The 18,599-nt window shown below is 41.3% G+C and overlaps 1 protein-coding gene across 2 annotated transcripts in view; it reads left to right on the top strand.

Moving 5' to 3' along the window:
- The window catches only part of LOC146823002 (enoyl-CoA delta isomerase 2-like), a 995,794-nt gene that overhangs the window by 306,098 nt on the left and 671,097 nt on the right, over positions 1 to 18,599 (top strand). The gene's annotated exons all lie outside the window — the stretch shown is intronic.

Genomic DNA, 18,599 nt, shown 5'->3' with positions numbered 1-18,599 from the left:
TTGGCTCGGGGCTGAAATAGTACCGGTTTTTAAAAAGGGCTGTCCATTAACCCCCTCCAACTATAGACCTATTAGTCTTATAGATACCTCACAAAAATTAATGGGGAGGGTTCTCCTGGACAGGGTTTTGGGTTGGATTGAGGAGAACGGGATTCTGTCCACATTTCAGGGAGGCTCTAGGGCTGGTACTTCCACCCTAGATCAGATTTTTCGCCTGCAGGTCTTGTATTGGAAAACAGCTTTGGTTGAGGGTGGTAGCCTCTACCTGGTGTTTGTGGACTTGCGGGCAGCCTTCGATCTAGTTCCACGAACTAAATTGTGGCAAGTACTGGCAGATCTGGGTCTTCCACCTTACTTATTGGCTGTCCTATCTAGGCTTCACGATAACAATTTTGCCCAAGTAAGGTGTGGAAAACATGGTGAGCTTACTGACCGTTTTCCCGTCCAAAAAGGCGTTCGCCAAGGGTGTGTCCTGGCCCCCACACTGTTCAGCCTTTATATTAATGGTCTTATTGACCATCTGAATTGTGTAGTAAATAATGATGCCCTTAAATTGGTATCAGGACGTGTGCCCGCATTGATGTTTGCAGACGATACTCTGTTACTGTCTAGAACATCATCGGGCATACAAAACACACTGAATGGTTTTGCGAAGTTTTGTGAGCTAAGAGGACTTGAAATAAACCTGGGGAAAACAAAATATATGATTTTTAACCCCCCTAAGCGGGTGCGACCAAACCCGGTCCTATTTGATACTCCCCTTGAAAGGGTCAAAACTTTCGTCTATTTGGGCGTCACCTTAACGGAGAATTTTAGCTGGAACTCTCAGATTGCTAAGTCAACGCTTAAGCTCGTCCAACTGGCAGGGGGTTTGAATAAAGTTTTTAAAAAATCGACTTTTAAACCAGTGTCTCCTGCCTTTGAAATTTATTGTCGACCGGCAAGAGTGGCTGCAATTTATGGGGCTGAACTCTGGGGGCATAAGCAGACATTGTCTCTCTTAAAGGCTGAGCAGTCTTTTTTAAGATCTCTTTTAGGGCTTCCCTCCAGTACACCGTTGATCCCCCTTAGGTTTGATCTTGGGATAGTCCCGATAGAGAAGATCATCAGTGCAAGACCAATTTTGTACTGGAAGAGGCTGTGGTCAGTGCCTGAACTGACCTTGTATAGATCAGAATTTGCAGAGATCTGGCCTGCCCTTAAATATAAAAGGATCCCTTGGCTTCTGCACATTAGTGCAGTTTGTACCCGACTAGGACTTCCGGAGTTGTGGGTAAACCCGGAAGCAAGTTGTTCCGGGATACCAAGGAAAGAACTTCTTTCTCTGATATCCACGGAAAACTTTTCTTCTCTTTCGAGCTCTTCAGCTATGGGTAGGCTGACCTCAGAATTCCTCATGGTTAAGCAAGATCCCAAACTAGAGGAATTCATGGATCAAATAGAAACCCCACTCGCTCGAAAATTGTATATTCAGCTAAGATATGGTACCCTACCAGTTAGGTCCTTTTCATTTAAGTGGCAGACACAAAACCAGGAAAGTTGCCCTGCTTGTAACCATAAAACAGAGTCTGTTGCACACGTGCTACTTTTTTGTCCTGCTTACCATGCAATTAGGAAATGTTGGCTGACTCCCATTTGTAGGAACCTGGGTTTTTGTCATTTCAAGCAGGCTTGTAGGTCGCTAGTCTATGATACTCATCCCAACATTGTTTTTGCTGTATCCCGTTATCTATACAGCATGTGGCGCAGGCGACAAACTTTTTTAACCTAATTACTTTCACATTGATAACCTGAGTTTAATCTTTTTTTTAAAAATGTTTTAATTGTATATGCTTATTTATTGTCTTATTGTGCTATTGTAATTGTTGATGTACGTATGTGCACTTTTATGGTCCTTTGACCGAAATAAAGTTATCACTGACTGACTGACTGGTATCTTGTTTACAGGCTTCCTTTGCATCTAATGCCACAAGTAGGTCCTCAATGTATTGGAGAGGTACTGAAGCACAAAGCATGTGTAATGTCTCCAGATTCTTCATAAGTATCTGGTTAAAAATTAATGAACTCTCAGTACACTCTTGTGGGACTCGCACCATGCCAAAACTCCCTTTCAAAACATGATTGAGAACCGAAATTTGATGTCTTCATGTAAGGGAATCAAGAAGACTGCTTGACAAAGATCAACAGCAGTGAACCATTCTGTTGTGGACAGAATCTGATATAATATGGTCTCCGGATTCGTTACCACAGGACAACTTGGAATTACGATTGTGTTAATTTTTCTCAAATCCTGCACTGTTCTAAATTTACCATTACGTTTCTGTAATCCCCTAATTGAGGAGTTGCATGGACTCCCAATTATTTCTCTCAAATTCCCTTTTTGTAGTATATCATTAATTAATGGTGTTATTCCTGCTACTATCTCTGGTGCCATTTGATAGGGTGAGGTCCTTGGAAAAACAGCATTTAGTTTGACTGTAATTTGTACTGATTCCACACCTTTTATTAGCCAGATATCTTTTCCTGTAAGGTCTGGGGGCAATTCTTAAATGGTTCTTAATGGATACAACTCTTCAGCATTCTGCCATCTCAGTTGAAATTCCACAACCTCATCTGGTGTTTTGAATTCAACTCCCTCTGGGGTACAGTGAACTGTACAATTTAACTTGTACATTAAATCACATCCTAATAAATTTACAGGACTCGAATCACACATGACAAACTGGTGATTTTCCTCAAATGAGCCTATTTTTACAGGCTCTGCACTTGAGATAGGGCTTGTAACTTGCTTGTTTGTGACTCCTACAGCTTGGATCTTCTTTCCCCAGAGTGGTAGTTCTGAGACTTCTACTGTTCTAACAGTGGAACGGTTAGTACTGGTTTTTGATGAGAAAAGACACTTGCTGGCCATTTATGTCATCTTCTACAAATGGTCCACTCAGGTCTACCTCCAAGACTGCGACAAGCATGCAATCTGCCTCCCCCATCAGGCACCATCATTGTGCCAAACTCGTATCAAAATCCTAATTCTCAATCGTAGGAAACTGCTGGTAAGCATTCTGGTTTTGTGCCTGTTATGTGTTTCTGTTTAGTCTGGGCATCTGAAAAATATGTATTTTCATGTTACTCACATTCTATTCAGCCTTACAGGCTTGTGGGACTGGCATTCATGGGATATGTGCTTGCATAGGCACTTTCATTTGTTGGAAAAGAGTGTTTTGCATTAGAATCAGATTTCTTCCTTGGTTTTGATTAACAACATTCATTCTATCTGGATTAAGTCTACACTCACGTTTCCCATGCCCGATTTTGTTACAGAGATGACATTCACTGATTTTCTTTAATGTTGCAATATCAAAACCTGTACCTGGATCAATTGGAACTCCTAGACCTCTTCCCTGAACACCAACCATGCCTCCTTGTATACCTTGGTGACCAACGCCCTGCATCTCATTCTGGAAACCAAAATTTTGCATTGCACTACTGTTTCCTGCAAAAGACTGATTTTGAAAAACATTCTGTGCAAACTTCATTTGTGTCAACATAAATTTCTCTTTAATTTTCCTCTGCTTCATCTCTTGTTCATCATTAAATACTCTGCATAGTTCAGGTTCTCGTCTGCCAACAAATCACATTCTTCTGTATGTGCTGACTTACCTCTGGTCTCAACCCAATCACAAACTGTGAAATAAAGAATCCCATATCAGTAGGTTCGAAATGAGTCTGACCTGTATGCTGCTGATATATCCCCCCAAATCTTTGCTTTTGTTAGGGATATAAATGCAACACTGTTTGACCTTTAACATGCGACAGACCCTGCCCTCTTTTATGAGTAGGACATTGTACTGCTCGATTTTCCCGGCCCTATTGTGTTGATGGGTGATTAGGGTGACTTCAGTCTCTTACCATTCAAGCCTAAGGGTTAGAGTAGTGAATGAAGTCTATTTACTAGGCACTTCGACATGATCCTGTGTTCTTCCCCATAGATTAGGGCTTGCACACATATCCTAGGGGATAGATTTGTTAGTATTCGGGATAACCTGCCCTGTAGTGAGGGTATTTCATGGAGCCGTGCTGAATTCAGGCCTGGTAGGCCTCAAACGGGAGAGACTCCATCTTTCTTTCTGCTCCGGCAGCTTGAGATGCTTCTAGGTTAAAGGGGATGTTTTAGTTATGAGGTGTTATTCGCTTGGAGAGAACCGGTTCAGACCGGCCCTTATCGAAGGATTGTATTTTTCTTCATGCCGAAGACACTACATCAGGCCGGCCGGCTGGGAAAGTGTCCTTGGTATGGGGAGGTACAAGAATTTGGTGGGCGGCAGGTTACGGGCCGGAATTTTCCATGAGGAAATGCACCTCTATATTAGTGAAAGTCTGAGGCAGTTACGGGACGCACTTACTTCAGTCCGTAGGCGGCATCTAGCCGTTAGCAGTAAAGCTACTACTTATTCCAGGGAAGACAGATGACAAACTTGAAGGCGGAGAAAAACCGAGAGACAGATACTCTTCTAGCAGAATTGCCAGAGAGGAGAGAGTAGCCGATGAGGAAGAGGTCCCAGTGACTCGGAGAAGGGAGCTGTGACTACGGAGGTGTGACCTCCAGGCGAGCCGAGGCACAGACGAGAAGGGAACCTAGATGACCATTGAGTGCAGGCTACACACGACTAAGGTGATGTCGACCCCTTTCTTATTAGAGTGTACAACCTAATCTTTCACTTTTCTTTGCAGGTTATGTGTTACACAGTAATGTTATGTGATTGCGTATATAATAAATAATAAAGTATCCAGTTTGTAGTGAATCAACATGTGCTGCGTGTTCTTGTATAAGAGGGTAGCCTATTCTTCTAGTCAGCTGTGACTTGACATGAACAGATGTTAACCCTGATCAGGTAAGTGGTAACTGAATAAGGGAGAGAGGAACCCCTCGAACCAGAGAACAGGTTGTGCTCAAACTGGCAGTTCTTGTGTGATCTGATAAATAGTAAAACTGATTCCCCTGTTGTATGTTATGGTAATCATAGGATGAACTTGTACTGAGGCTGCCGTCTGGGTAGGAAGTCCTGGGTCCGTCTGGGACCGCGAGGCTAAGGCTGCCGTCTGGGTAGGAAGTCCTGGGTCCGTCTGGGACCGCGAGGCTAAGGCTGCCGTCTGGGTAGGAAGTCCTGGGTCCGTCTGGGACCGCGAGGCTAAGGCTGCCGTCTGGGTAGGAAGTACTGGGTCCGTCTGGGACCGCGAGGCTAAGGCTGCCGTCTGGGTAGGAAGTCCTGGGTCCGTCTGGGACCGCGAGGCTAAGGCTGCCGTCTGGGTAGGAAGTCCTGGGTCCGTCTGGGACCGCGAGGCTAAGGCTGCCGTCTGGGTAGGAAGTCCTGGGTCCGTCTGGGATCGCGAGGCCGCCACTTGTATTATAAGAGGTCTAGATACACATATATATATATATATATATATATATATATATATATATATTAGGAATTCCCTGTCCTTAGGTGGTATATATATATATATATATATATATATCGGTGGTTACTTGTTGTGAATAGGCCCTAGGGAGAGGGTAACGTTCTAGCTGGGTTAGAGAGGCTCTGATGAGCGGGTTCTATCTGATCCGAAAACCCAAGCAGAACAGACGTCTAATACAAGTCTGTTTTGTAAAACCATAGATCTGATTGCAACCATTTCAGTATCTATTGCAAGGAAACCTCCCGCTGTATCGGTTCACAAACTATCAACTACAGTCGAAGGTTTTCAAATTTTGTGAGAAACCCCAACCGATGGTATTATTGCACCAAAACTGTCCCCAATTATTTTAGCAGCACTTAATCCTCTTCTTAAATGGGTGTGTTTAAAATTGTTGGTCCACTTGTTTGACCTACAGGATACATCTTTGGAAAAACTATTCCAATATAGCAGCCTCCAAACCATTGTTTTGGGAACTTATAATAGGCATTTCTACAACAAATATAGTACACCCCTTGGAAAACAGGATCAGACCCTTCAAGATATGAGCCCCAAACTCCCACAGTTTGGAAGGAAGGTGTGATCACATTCAATGGAATCAACAAAAGTATTGTTAAATTAGGTTCTGTGTCTTAGTTTGCATAGCTTACCCTTGTGTATCCAATCCTGAGCCATTGCAGAGTGTGCTTCCTCTTTTTTAATTTCATCCTCCTGATGTGCCCAAGGTGGGATTTTTGATTGGGTTTCAACCTTTTTCTTAATATCCCCATGTCTATGCTCAACAGAATTTATGAAATACATTTCTACATTATGTAAGAAACAAGTCAAGTTATGCAAATGCACATATACTGTATCTCATGAGTCGGGCACTGCATTCAAATTCTCCTTGATAGGTATTTCCGAGAAGATCAAATCATAATTTGAGTAATAATATTGAAATTGCCCTTTATGATAAAATGAACTAGCTAGTACATTACAAGAAATGCCACATGTTAAAGGTAAGTGATGGTAAGTCACTCCCTCTGATACTGAGATAGGCAGTTGCATGCACACATGACGATCTCTCGCATCCATAGTGCCCACCTTCTCGTAGTGGAATTTAGTTAAAACATTTAAAGCAAAATAATTAAATAGATTGATTATGATGTAAGATCTTCACATTTAGATCGTTAGTTACAGATTCATCATTCTTCCCTTCTATTGGTTTGGTAATAGGGGAAGGGCTAATGTCGTGCTTCACATAGACATGATGAGATAGATTCAGAACAATTAGTACTAATACAAGAATTATAGAAAAAGCAGCTAGAAAACATGAACATATGCGTTTATGTTTTAACGATACAGAGTTTGGATTTTCCAACTCTGCATAAGTGGGACATATCATATTTTTTAAAATTTAGGAATGCCTTGTAACGTAGAACTTTACAGTAAGTATAGTTTCTCCAGTTAAGGAAACAAATGATCTTTGCTTCTCCCACTGTCACAATGCACAAGTTTCAATGGTTTAGCATCATCCGGTGTCAATTATTCAAAAGTCATTGTCCTGTGTATTTTTCTGTTATGCACAAATGTCTCTTATCATCAATTCCTCAAGGTAGTTTTTGTGAGTTTAAGTTCTTGAAGCAAAAAGCATGATACACTCTCTCCCAGTAATTCGCTCCTCCTAGATAAGTGCACTCTGTTACAGCGAATCTCTGACTTGGTACCATTGTTTTTTTTAATTTTCCCACTGCAGTCTCATCATTATCGATTTCGCCCTGGTGAGCTTGGCTTGGAACTTCAATTACAGTTGGCGGTATTTTACTTTCTGCCACAACTTGCCTCAATCTGTCAGTTCCTTTGGGCCATTGGTCTTCATATATTACACAACGGGGAAGTCAATATTTCACCTAGTCAGGTCCCCTTGCACCTGGCCCTTGTTTTCTACAGGGACTGACTCTTTCGGACCTGCATTTAAACCAGTGCTTCGAGACCCAGTAGCTAGCACCCCCTCTACTCTGTGCTTGACGTAAGTTGGACGTCCCACTGCAACAACCGGTACATCCACTGCAGGCACATCATTTTCAAGGGGACATGGGACTCGGCGAGTATGGGCAGCATGCACCCAATTAGGCAGACCACCACATTTGACAGCAGTTGTAGTATCAAGAATCCCTTGATGTGGCCCACACCAAGGAGACTCCAAACACGGTTTGGGCATGCGCCTCTTGACCAGCACCCAGTCTCCAGGGCACAAATCATGGCATTGCTCCTGTTGTGTTGAAATTGCAGCTTCCCCAACCTGGTGGCACACAGTACGGACCACATCAGCCAATCCATTACAGTAATCAAGCACCAGATCATCAGACATATTCCCTAGCTATTTTGCTGGGTCTGTAGGCTGTCTCATATCCCTCCCCATTATGATCTCATGAGGGGATAGTCCAGTTCTTCTGTCTGGGATACTTCTCAAATGCATCAACAGCAAGGGCAAAGCATCTACCCATTTCAGAGACGTGGACGCACACACTTTTGCCAAACTGGACTTTAGTGTTCTATTTACTCGTTCGACCACTCCGGATGCCTCTGGTCGATATGCATAACTTTTGTTCCATTTGTAATGCTGCACAAAGTATTCATATCACCTCATTATTAAAATGTGTCCCTCTATCTGATTCCAAAGAGATTGGAAATCCAAAACGCCGCATAAGCTCTCTAAGGAGCTCTTTTGGCACCGGTTACTGTCATTACGCCTGGTTGGATTGGCTTCCACCCAACAAGAGAACAGGCGCACAATCATTAGAACCTATTTTAATCCATTGCAAGTTGGCATTTCAATGAAGTCAATTTGCATTCTATTAGAGGGTCCTCCAGATCTCCATACATGACTCATTGTGACTAGTGTTTTCATACCCATGTTTTATTGTTGACATATTACACACCTTCGACATAACGCTTCCGCCACAGCTCTGAATCAGGGATTGAACTAGGTTCCATGGCAAGTCCATGATAGTTTCTTGCCAATGATTGCAACAAACTTTCAGGTAGGACAGGTCTACCATCAGTGTACACCCACACCTCATCGTCTTGTCTTTGTATGCATCCTGCTTTAATCCACCCTTGTCGCTCAGTTTACGGCACTTCATCCTGCAATGCTTTTATTTCTTCTGATGTTTCCACAACTGAAAACATCAGCCTACATTCTGTGACATCAGTTTGCTCTTTCAATGGGTCCCAATTGAAGATGTAGGAATTTAGAGCGTACTAGCGCGCGGTCTCATCCGCATATTGGTTTCTGACCGTCACATAATCATTTCCTTGTCGGTGGGCTGGGCACTTCACAGCTGCAATCTTGGTTGGCAATTGTAACGACAGCAGTAGATTGTACACACTCTCTCTGTTACAGATAGGTGAACCCGAAGAGGTCATGAATCCACACTGAGACCACAATTATCCAAAATTCTGGACAACCCAAAATCCATATTGGCTATTTGTGAAGATGGTAACTCTCAATTGTTTAGTGATCCTGCAAGCCCTGTTCAAGGCTATCAACTTAGCCACCTGAACGGAATACACTACCTGCAACCGTGATGCTTCCCTCACTCCCACAACCACAAAAATGGCATACGCAGCTTTCGAGTTTCCTCCTTCATCTCTCAAACACGATCCATCCACAAACACATGATCTGATTCAGGTATGGAACATCCATAATATCCGGACAAGGTTTTGTACACAGCTCAGTCATGTCCAAGCAATCATGATCTGCTTTATCAATCACAACTTCATTTCCTGGCAAAGGCATCAAGGTAGCTGCATTCAAACTCATGCATCTCACCAATGACACATTCTCAGCACCCAATCTCCCCTGCTCATATTTGGTTAATCGACTGCTCCTGAGATGTTGCATTCAACCATGAGTAAGCAAGATCTCAACAGAATGCGGTACATGAACTTTCAGCAGGTGACCCATCATAATGCTTTCACATTGTTCCAAACCTAGACACGTAGCAGCCTCCGCCTATAGACAACCAGGCAATGTTGTGAAGTATGCAACAGGTCTGCACACAGTTCCATGCATCTGTGTTAGAACTGACAGTACACAGCCTTCGTGCTCATGCAGAACAGAGTGAAACATTTGTTAAAGTGAGGCATTCCCAATGCTGGAGCTTGACACAGACACCCTCGCAGTTCATTGAAAGAGTGCATGCATTCAACACTCCATGGAACTGGATCTGGCACATCTTTGTGCCCAAGCCTCAGAAGTGGCTTAGCAGTCAATAAAAAATTTGGAATCCATTCTTGGCAATATCCAACCATTAGAAAACACAACAACTGGGGAGGGTCCAAGGGAGAAAAGTTTATAGACCTGCAAGATAGTGATACCCCAATCAAGTTTACTACAAAACACAAAGAACTATCTTGGGTCTAAGAGTGAACAATGATCACAAGTGACAGAGGTTAGTTACGGTAAACTCCCAGTAGGAAAAATCCCTTTATAGGACTGGAACCCTCACTCACCCTAGGTGACATGCTTCTTCATTGAGTTCTTTCTCCCGATGGAAAAACCTAGTTCCACAGAGGGCTACAACCCCCTCACTTTGAGGGAGGAGTCCAGGGATGTTATATGTAAAGATGAGGCTGTATACAAAGGAGATCCTTTTTAGTCCCTCATGCGGCGAGTGGAGTGAGAAAACAGCAGCGCAAACAATAAGCTCATTTAGGAAAAAGAGTGTGGTGAAGTTAAAACTGAGTGGTGAGAACCAAAATATTTATATTTTGTAGGTTTCACCATCAGGGTTAAAAAGCAGTGCAAATAGAGCAGTATAGAGCTTTAAACTGCTCGATGTAAAAGGTCAACATGTTTCAGCCCTATTGATCTGTAGAGAAGTATCTGGGCTTTCTTCAGGACCGTGTGTGAACAATAAGCTGCTGCTATTTAGTGCTCAGACAAACAAACAATACATTTTGATACTACACCAGCTATCAGTTCATATGTCTTCGGTATTACTGGGTATATCTAAAAGAATAACGTAAACAAAATCTCTGTCAGGAAAGTGTCAAAAGTTCATACAACACTATTGTAGTATATATTTACTACTAATAAACCAATTAGAAGTAATTGGAAGCCCGTGCTGTGGCAAGGCACTTACCCAAATAGTTGGATATCCACCCTCACCTCAACCTGGTAACAACTCAGGGAAGGGGGTCCCCGCTCTAAGAAGAATAAAAAATCCCTCTGTCAGACTGTGGATAAACCTACTTGCTGACAAATTGGTCTATTCCTCAAAATATTCTTAAGTGTAACAGAGAGACACATCAGCAAACAAACCAACTTTAAGACTATGTATGAATATTAGGTAGACCGACCTTCAGTCGAAAGAGGAATACATGATGGAGTTTAAGTAAGGTTGTCTGGTGACATACAACTATTGAGCAAAAAAAGGGGTTTGGGAATGCCAATCAGACAGTATGTGAAAATATATCTGATGGAGCTCATTCTCCCAACACACTCTCTTTATAATGCTAGTTTCAAAATCAAAGAGAATCAAAGGTTAATAAAATAACAGAGAAAAAAAAGAAGGGGACATAATCTAAACAGTTTCTGAACCAAAGTTCCTATTCTACTCATGCAAGCCCTTACCTCTCAGTCGGTACCCCGGACGGTCGTTGAGCTGGAACCGGAGGTACCGACTGGAGGCTAACCCACTCTGTTAAATATTGCCTGTGATCAAGGTTGACTGCCGGCAGCTGTGGTGGACCCAGAAGGTGCCTCCGAGTGTGCCTGATTGGAAAAACGGTAGTTCCACGTACTGAGCATGTTCGAAGAGGCAGCTACTGACATAATGCAGTGTCCCATGAACCGAGCATGCCCAGTAGAGAGACGGTGGTTCTACATACTGAGCATGCTCCACTCACCGCATAAGGGACTAAAAAGGATCTCCTTTGTATACAGCCTCATCTTTACATATAACATCCCTGGACTCCTCCCTCACAGTGAGGGGTTTGTAGCCCTCGGTGGAACTAGGTTTTTCCATCGGGAGAATGAACTCAATGATGAAGCATGTCACCTAGTGTGAGTGAGGGTTCCAGTCCTATAAAGGGAACTTTCCTAGTGGGAGTTTACCGTAACTAACCTCTGTCACTTGTGATCATTGTTCACTCTTAGACCCAAGATAGTTCTTTGTGTTTTGTAATATCCAACCATTCCCAGAAACATGCAAACTTCCTTTTGAATTCTCTGTGGATTCATCTGCAAAATGACAGTAATCTGATCTTGTGACACCTTTCTGGCTCCCTTCTCAATGTGATGTCCTAGGCAGAGGACCTACCTCTTGCAAAACTGTTTCTTAGTAGGTGACACCGTATGCCCACTCACTGCTAGGTGATTCAATAATGCAAACATGTTACATATGCAAGACTACTGTGTACCTCACGCTACCAATAAGTCGTCAATGTACTGTACCAGAACAGAGTGGTTTGGCATTACCAATGACTCCAAATTCTTTTTCAATATTTGATTGAAAATGGAAGGACTCTCTGTATACCCTTGTGGAACTTGTCACCATGCCAAGACCTGGTTTCCCAATGGGAATGCAAATAAAATTTGGCTTACCAGGTGCAAAGGGATGGAAAAGAAGGCTTGACTCAAATCAATGACAGATAACCTTTCAGTTTCGCGAATAATCTGATATAGTATCACACCAGGATTTGGCATGATTGGACAAAACAGTACAACAATCTGATACATTTTATGCAAATCCTGCACAATCTCATACTTTCCGTTTGGTTTCTGAATTCCCATGATAGGTGGATTGCATGAGCTTCTCATGATTTCTCTCAAAGTTCCTTGCTCAAACAGTGTCTCAATCAAGGGTGTTATACCTGCAATGGTTTCAGTACTCGGGTGATATGGTGGAGTCCGAGGACATTCTGCATTTGGTTTCAAAGTAATTTGTATTCAAGATACTCCTTTAATTAAGCCAATATCTTTTCTTGTGAATTCCCAAACCTCTGGGATCACAGTGTCTCTCAATTCTAAAGGTAAATCATTACTCGTTAATAAAGGATATAATCCCTAAACACCTGTTCTTTGATTTGGCATTTTAAATAAATACAATATCTTCATCATTGGTAAGAAATTCTATTCCTTTCAGAGTACAATAAATGGAGCAATTAAATTTTCACAATAAATCTCATCCTAAAAAGTTCACAGGGCTAGAATCACATATTTCAAATTTTTGCAAATCCTCAAGTGATCAAATCTGCACTGTAACAGGTTCTGATACAGGTGTTGACATCAATGGGTTTGAAACTCCTACAACTTGGATTCTTAATCCCGATAGGAGTAGGTTGTGATCTTCTGCTGTTCTCACAGTGGAGCGGGTAGCACCAGTATCAACAAGAAATGAAATTGGTGTTTCATTTACCTTGCCATCCACGAAAGGGCCCCTCTGGTCTACCAACAAGGATGCACCAATCATGCATTCCTTCTCCACCCTCAGGCACCGCCATTGGGATAAATCTGAATCACTTATCAATCTGTATCAGATATTGCTTAGTCACATTTTAATTGCCATCAATTTAATCACCCATATAAAATCCCATGTTCACATTATACTTCTGCACTTGACCCTTAAATTAAGGCAACGGGGCTTGTGGCATGGTCAAATTTAAAATGTTCTGCCTTTGAGTCTGCTGATTCTGCATCATTTCATGCATCTGGGCTGGAGTAAATTTACCCTGTCCAACCTGCCCATTCATCTGATTCAATGGATTAAACCTACACTAGTGCTTCCAATGCCCGAACGTGCTGCAAATATGACATGGATGAGTCATCTTCAATATGTCTATGGGAATCGTCTTCCTCTGCCTTGGGCTGTTACATTTTGAGGCTGTCCCCTGCTACTCCCAAATGCTAGAGTTTGGGTATTTCCCTTTACTATGAGAGAGCAATTGGTACCAACTCCTACATAACCTTTCTTCGCTGACTTCATCTGAGCCAACATCAACTTTTCCGTCAACCTTTTATGCTTGGAATTCACTTCATCTCCACAGTACTTGGCATATCTGAGAACTTCATCTATTGGCTTGCTCTGCCAGCATATCAAATGCTGTTGAAACATTGCATTTATCTCAGGTCTCAACCCATACACAAATTGATAGATAAAATGTCCCATACCTTTACCAGTTACGTTTTACATTCCATTATATTGTTTAAATGCCTGCAGGAGTCTTTCATAATAGGCATGCACTGTCAGTCTCCTTTAGAGAAATCTTCCCTTTTAAATAAGTAATGACCTGGTTGTACTTCCTCAGTACTTCAGGCGATGGTGCACCAGTACTCGAGTGACTTGCAGGTTCTGTCTCTGGCCAGTCTACCGCAATCTTGAATTCAGTTCACAAATTACTTGGTACCCCAATATCAAACAAGGTATCTAAATCCTTCAATAAAACCTTCAAAAATTTCGCAAACCTCTCAACCTGCCTGTTCATTTCAACTGGCTTTTCACTCAACTTCGGAAATTCATTTGTGAAGGACAAGATATCCGGTCTAGTCCAAGAACCATTAACATACCCCCCTCCTGGCAATTCTCTCATTGGGAATGTTTTCAGTTCGAAATTTTCAGTATTCCCTTCGAACATTGGGTACATTGGCATGGTTGCCTTTGTCGTTTCCTTCTTTTTAGCCCATCTGCCTTCCCATCTCTCTAACTCACTCCATTTCCTGAGTGTTGACAATAATTCTTTAATTTGTAATCATTTCCCTGATGGATTTAAACTTTCCAAATCCTTATCACTAAAGTCTAATCGATAGTTTTTTTTAAATGCTTTGGACTTCTGTATATCCACCCCATACTTTTGTGCCACCTCAGCATATTTCTTATATGTTGTTGTAGCTCTCCTGGTGATATCCTTGCAAATGAACAATAATTCACTGTCACAGTAATTAGCAATTCTCCCTGGACTAATAGTTCCCCAAATCAACTTTTCGAATTCCATCTTTAATTTAGCTATGTCCAGCGTTTTATCATTTGAACTTCCTGCATCTGAAACTCCCTTTTCTGCCACAGTCTTTTCAAGGGTAGAAGGTGCTACCTCCTTAATCCAATCATCCAGCTCCTATGGGGTGGGTCCTACTCCTTGATTTAACACACCCTCTTGGAATCCCCCACTAGCTCCCTCCAGTTGTGGAGGGACATTAGGTTCGTAACCTCGAGCTCCCATTTATTGGGAGTTTCCATAATCCTTTCTGCAATTCAAATTAATGGCTTTAATCTTTCTTGATTTGGGGATACAGTTGTCCAAATTGTCTCTTCACTAACTCCTGATAATTTACCCTGCTGAGAAGTACCTTCATTAGGAAATGCTAAATGTGTACCCATTCGTCCCTAAATAAATTATTGAGCTCGTCACACACCAGGAGGAACGGTTAACGTGTGTATATACTGTCCTCCCATGCTTGTCTGATATAAAGGAACCACGGGTCCTATGGTTACGGGCATAGAAAGAGCATCTGGAGCATTAGGTATTATGGAATTATTAATCCCTGCTCCTCTCTGTGTTGGCTCCTCAGACAAAAAGGGTTTACAGAATTTAAACTATTTGGCATGGCAGATGCATCTGATTGAATTCCTAAAAACAGATTTGTCCCTGATTGTGGCTGTTATTCATTATATGGCTAAGGTCGATTCATTAATAATTCACTCAAAAACTTATCATCTATGTCATCCCCACGTTCCTCAGTTAACGTGAGAGCTTGAGCACTTTCTGGATGTTTTTCTTTTCTTTTGCATTTTTCTCTCTCCCCTTATCAGCAACCAATACAGGATACATTTGTGCTCCTTCTGCAATATCTCATCTCCATAGTTATTATTGTGAGTTCCACTTAGCCTCCACATATCTATTTCGTGTATTCTTATATCTGCCTCAATTTTTCTCCTTTTTTTCTGACGGGCCACAAGGTCCCATTCTTCAAGAGCTTCATATTGCATAAGTCTAGGTGATTCCTTGAATTTTCAAGAAGTCGTATATTAAAGGTACCATATTGAGAGAAAGCCATAGGTCCATCTTTTTCAGTATATTTCATCCAATTTTCTAACCACGTACATGTATGATATCCATGTACAATGCAGGAGTCCCTTCAGGTGCTACTGGCACTCCTTCTCCCGTAGGCACATGCACATCCCCATGTGTCGATGTTTTAAAACTCTTTAGGATTTTCATTATTTTCTGGTCAATTTAATTTTTAATATCCTTCACAATTGTCTACTTCATCTCGAGAGTAATCCACTTCAGTATTATTGTTCTAACTTCTAATCACTGTAAGACTTTCCTCCAACGCTGGCAACCAATCCCAGCGTGGCTCCACACCAACCGTCCTGTCACAGAGCAGCACTCTATGATGTCAGGCCACCTCCACGCAGCAACTGGCCCTCCCTTTACAATCTGACTTCTTCAAATTCGACTTTAAACAAACTACTTATCACAAATAAACTCTGGCCTGCTCCACTAAAAGAAATTATAGATCTCCACACACCCAAGAATTATTAATCCAATCCTAAGCAAAACCTGGAACAGTGCGATTTCACCTGAAAATACTTACGATTGATCTCTGTGCACTTTAGAAAAATCGCAAAGTTCCCTTCTCTGGTGGTACTGTCAATGACTTCTCACATATAGCAACTTCGAAACAGCATACAAGCTTACTCAGCCTATGCCACACTGAGACCACCCTTAGGTGTATATCCTGGGATCTTAGGCCACTTCGGTCCTGATAACAACTTCCTTCAACAACCTTTAGTCTACATTCAAACACTAAAACAAACCTTCACTAACTATAATTAGTATCACATACAAATACATTATTTTCACAACCCTATTAATACTCACACTACTTGTCTTGTCGTCTCGTCATCTTCAGAACTGGCATTCAGCTAAAGAATCACTGAAGTTGACAATCTGTAACGCTCTACTTACACATCCACTTTATATCCCAGTTTTGTCAGACAGGGCACCATCCGACACGCTAACAGAAAAACTGTTGTAGTGTAAACGTGTTGGGCCTCATATACAGTCTTTACTACAGAATACATTTTCCCAGAATAACCTCAGCTACCAATTAAGGTCTTCCCTTAGGTCCTCCGATGGATCTTGTTTTGTGCTGAAAGGGACTAGAATACTTAGGGAATTAACTATTATCATATGAGGACCTGGAATAAGATATAGTTAACATGTAATTCCTTACCAAATGGACTAGTTCAGGCAGAAACTGTTCAGATCAAACAGATTTTGAAAACAGAAAAAAGTGAGCATCAAATTAATGGAACAGAATCAGCAGAAAGTTATCTTAGTTGGTATCTTCATTGCATCTGAAGAAAATTTGGTGTCAAATTGATTTAATATTTTATAGAATTTTATTAAGCATTAATAAAGCTATAAGAATCAAGTTTAAAAGGAAATTCTTCCTCCGCTGAGGGAAATTGAATTATGAGAAATGAGTCTTTAAAGCATTTGAGCCTCATACAAACCCTAAAGATGTATGTTCAGTAATCGGCAAAATGACCAGTTCCAGTTCATGAACAGATTCGTCTGTCCCTGTCCGTATTGCAGCATCAAATGCCATAGATTGTTGTCGAAAACCTTCCACCCAAGTAGAGGTTCCACTTATGCAAGAATACCAGTCGGCAGCAAACGCAGTATATGTCTCAGTTCATGTTAGTTTCCGAAAGTCCAAATCATCAGTCTCTGTGCCACAAGGTGGGTTGAGAAGGGGGGCAAAATAGGAACTGCCCATGTCTCCACTCAAGGCAATTATGCTCCATCGATTTCTGGTTGACACCCCTTGACATCACCAATTTGATTGGGCCATTCTGTCCCATTGGTTAGTTTCGATAGGATGAGATGATGTAGTAGGTAAAGTGTTCAAAATCCAGAAGATTAAGTAATTTAATACTTTGCATTTTCCATAAGACCGCCGTTTGTTTTTATTTATCCGATTGGTTATAACATCTAGGAAGTAGGCGAGTCCATGATCTCATCCTTGGTCATTCCGGTCAAGTAGGCTACAAGCGTGAAAGGAAATATTAAGCGATAGAGCACAAGTAGAACCTTTACAAAAAGTTCTTACAGGTTTCAGACCATTCAGTTCATTAGTTCATGCTAGGAAAGAGAGGTTTAGACCTTGATGAAACAGTCAGTGCATTCTGTGGTTGTGCTAGAATATGAGTTTCACATTATCGTAATACAATCCAATAGTTCTTTATTTAGGTCAATTATTAATTGCATCTACATTTTGTAAGTATGAAGTACATATCAAAATAATTTTTTTAACACTTTATAGTCAATTCACATATTAGTTCTAAAATACTCAGTTCATGTTACAAGCTTATTGCACCATTCAGTAATTGGAAGCATCGCTAAACTTTCAACTTTACGAAGCACACATTATTATAACATTTATTTTTCTGATCAATATCAGTGTTCACGTTACACATTCTAATATTAGCATCCATTTCTTAGTACTTAAAACAACTTTATTCATACAAGCATTAAGGAAATATGTTATTGTTTGCCTGTTGATGTTCATTTATGCATATAGAAAACATATACCGATGGTTTATTAAAATTCTCATTAGTTTTATCTGTGGCTAGGTGTTATCACAAATCGATGTCTAACATTCTGCATGCTTTTAAGATGCAGTCCCTAAATCAATCTTCATTTTGTGCATGTTCTTATAGCATGATAATTCGTCACACAATTGACATGTCCGTAAATTATTGTCATAAATAATTTTCCAGGGAGAGGTCATAGAGATAAGATGAACGATAACATTTAGGCTCTATGGAACTCCTCACGTATTCACATTACCTAGAATGTTGACCTACGGTCAGGGGAAAATATGAAAAATAAAACTGCATCCTAATGCATTTCTAACTCGATATATGTAGATATGGAAGCCTAGTGCTCCCATCTCTTTATATATGCGAGTTCTCATTTTAGACCTACACGTTATTTCTACACTTAATTGCACTTATTAAAAGCGCCCTATCAGTATAATATCACCCACAGTGTAAGAAAGGACTCCAGTAGAGGACACAGACGAGAGGAGCAGATGGTAGCAGCAGGGTTCCAGGAACAGGTTCATACCAGTAGAAAACTGAAACA

Source organism: Triturus cristatus, chromosome 5_2, assembly GCF_964204655.1.
Source record: "Triturus cristatus chromosome 5_2, aTriCri1.1, whole genome shotgun sequence".
Taxonomy (NCBI): domain Eukaryota; kingdom Metazoa; phylum Chordata; class Amphibia; order Caudata; family Salamandridae; genus Triturus; species Triturus cristatus.
This window is presented reverse-complemented; position numbering and strand designations above follow the sequence as displayed.